A 3,299-nucleotide genomic window follows, 5' to 3' on the forward strand; every position below is an offset into this window, starting at 1 on the left:
TCGATTCCATTGGTCGACTTCTCTGTTTTTATGCCAATACCAAGCTGTTTTCAATACTGTAGCTCTGTAATAGAGTTTGAACGACGCCCAGTTTTAAGCAAAGCTGGGGATGGACTCTGGGGCTTCCTGCATGTTAGGCAATCACTTGATCCGCTGGACAGCACTTCTCAGCTCTCACATCTTTGTTTAAAGGAAGATCCTAGGCTGGGCATGGTGGCACACACCTTTGATCCCAGCATTCCAGAAGGCAGAGGCAGGCAGGTTTCTATGAGATTGGTCAGCCTGGTCTACAGAGCGAGTTTCAGGACAGTTGGGACAATGCCCATAAGCCTGGGGAGACGAGGATGGCATCTGACTTGTGTGGGGCAGAGAGGCCCCAGCGAGCACCAGAGGAACTGGGTGCTAGTTTCCCAAGGGGGTTGTAGGAATCTATACGCATTCCTGTACACTGGGAGTTTTCATGATCAACTTGGAGAGAGAGGGAGTTAGGGGTAGAGGAGGAAGAGAAAAGAAGGAAGGGAGGGAGAGAAGAAAGAAAGGCAGGAGGGATGGAAGGCAGGAAGGAAGGAATGAGAGGGGGAAGGAAGGTCAGGAGGAGGTTGCACACGCCTTTAATCCCAGCACTCCGGAGGCAGAGGCAGGCGGATCTCTGTGAGTTCAAGGCCAACCTGGTCTACAAAGCTAATGCCAGGACAGGCTCCAAAGCTACACAGAGAAACCCTGTCTCAAAAAAATCAAAAGAGAGAGAGAGAGAAAGAGAGAGAGAGAGAGAGAGAGAGAGAGAGAGAGAGAGAGAGAGAGAGAGGAGTAAGAAAGGAAGGAAATAGGGAAGGAAGGCAGTCAGGCAATAGGAGCCAAGAGTCCTAGACAGAGCTTCTGATTCCAGCTTCTAGTTTCTGTTCTGTTATGTCCTTGAACCACCCTATGGCCTTCAAAAAGGCACATTCTGTGACCACACGGGCATCTCAGAGACCCATCCAGTGCCAATGCTTTGTTGGCTTTCTCTGCCGGTTTCTGTTGCTGTAACAGAACGCTACAGACAGGACAATGAATAACCCACAGAGGTTTATCTCTTGCAGCTGTGGAGCTAGAGAGCCCAAAGCTGAAATGCCAGTGCAGGTGCAGCTTCTGGCCACATTACAGATGGCAGGAGGCTCCCTGTGATCACAGGTTTGAGGACAAGCACCTGCAGAGCCTGACGACCTCAACCAATCCTAATGACCTCCCAATGGCCTGTACACCAAATACCAACATATGAATTTGGGGATAAAGTGTCCATCACATGATTTGGGGGAGCAGGTACCCCAAACGTGGATAGTTTTTGCTTTCTTCAAGCCACACACACAATGAGTGTGTGTTAGACACTTACTTCTATAACTCATCTTTTTAAGAGCCACTGAGGTCCTGGGAGGCGAGGGCCTGGGTCCTTAGTCCTGTATCTTCAGTGTCCAGTACAGACGTTAGCACTTCGAAAAGACAGAAAGAATGACTGCCAAGCCATGTCCTGGAACACCGCTGCTGTTAATGGACTTGGAGTCTGTGTTGAGGTTACTCATTAGGAAGTCTGAGATCATAACTTGCAGGTTTTGAAGCCCCACTTCTGGAATCAGAAGCCTTACTCAAGCCTGGCTCCACTATCTCAGCTCTGACCCCAGGAGAGTTCAGAGAACATAGCTAGACACAGGAAACCTGCCTCAGCTTGGCCTGGGCCCCCTAGCCAGGCCCAGTTCAAGAGAATCTAGCACGCCTTTTACCCCAGTAAGTCCTCGTCAAACCATTCAACCACACCAAATCAGCCCGCTTGGCCATGGAAGGCTGCTAGGTGGGTGGGAGCTTCCTGGCAGATGAGGGCTTCCCCTCAGCTCCTTGCCTCCCTGAGTCTCACCGTGTTCTGTATTCAAGGTTGATGTGGGGCTTCAACGGCTAGGATTAAAGTGCTGGGATTAGGGGTGTGTGCCACCATCGCCTGGAGTAACTTGTTTTTCTATTCTGATGAAGGCTTCCGCAAAGTCGCTGTAAGCACACAGGTACCTCTAGCTGAGAGATTAGTGCTGTGTTCTCCAAGGGAACCACAACACAGCCTTCTGTCGATACACATCCAAGTAGCTTCCAATTACGTTTTGCTGTAGTCATTCATTATTTGCTTTTTGAGACAAGGTCTCAGGCCATTCACCAGTTCCCCACCTAGCCAAGGGTGACCTTGATGATCTTCCTGCCTCTACCTCCCAGTACCTGATAGTACAGGTGTACCTAGTTCAGTTTAACCTCCATGAGAAAATGGGGAGGCCTTTCATCTCTCTCAAATATACGCAAAGAGAAATACCTGATGGTTCAGGGATTAGGAGCACACTGGCTGTTCTTCTGGAGGTCCTGAGTTCAATTCCCATCAACCACACGGTGGCTCACAACCATCTATGATAGGATCTGATGCCCTCTTCTGGCCTGTAGAGCACTCATACGTTAACTATAAAATTAAAGAAACCCATTTGAAAACTCCTGGAGACTACTGTGGCTCTTGGGCGCCCTCTGCTGGTTACATGTATATTACACCAGAGCAGGATAATTCCAGGTGCCTGTCCCAAAGGAGGGGCTCCACTCTGGCAGCGACATCTACCCAAAAGTCCATCTTAGGGACATCTAAGAATGGGGCTTTTGTGGGAAATGGCATGGTATTTAAGCCAAAGGGCAGAGTAAAAATCAATGGGAAATCCGCTCGCTGGTGGCCAAAGTAGCCCATGACAGGAGGATGACTGACAGTGAGCTCATGACCAGCCTGAGCTGTGCAGTTATAGAATGACATAGCACTCTCCAGGGATGTAATCACGTGAAGGGCAGATGGGTATCAACGTGTGACCTTATCCCAGGGAGTGCCACACATGTGCATGCATGTTCTATGACTGGTTATCAAGTGTACACCAACACCCACTGTATGCAAGGCTCCATGTAACGGCCATGACCTGGGACACAGTTAGGCCTGGTTTTATGGTCAGTCCCATGATCTGTCTTTCTGGAACCTTATCCTCAGTCCATCTGCCCTTTTAAATTTAACCTAATTTTTTTATGTATATGGGTATTTTGCCTGCATGTATGTCTGTGTATCACATGTAGTAAAGCCCCTGGAACTGGAGTTAGTCCATGAGCTTAGACCCTAAACACTTGGAGAACCTATTAAGTCTAGTCTCCCTTATGATGATCCTTTTATTCTCCTACAGCTGTTTTCCAATCAGTAACCATGGCCCATCATTATTTTTTAATGGTTTGTGTGTGTGTGTGTGTGTGTGTGTGTGTGTGTGTGTGTG

Source organism: Microtus ochrogaster, chromosome 10 (assembly GCF_000317375.1).
Source record: "Microtus ochrogaster isolate Prairie Vole_2 chromosome 10, MicOch1.0, whole genome shotgun sequence".
Lineage (NCBI taxonomy): Eukaryota > Metazoa > Chordata > Mammalia > Rodentia > Cricetidae > Microtus > Microtus ochrogaster.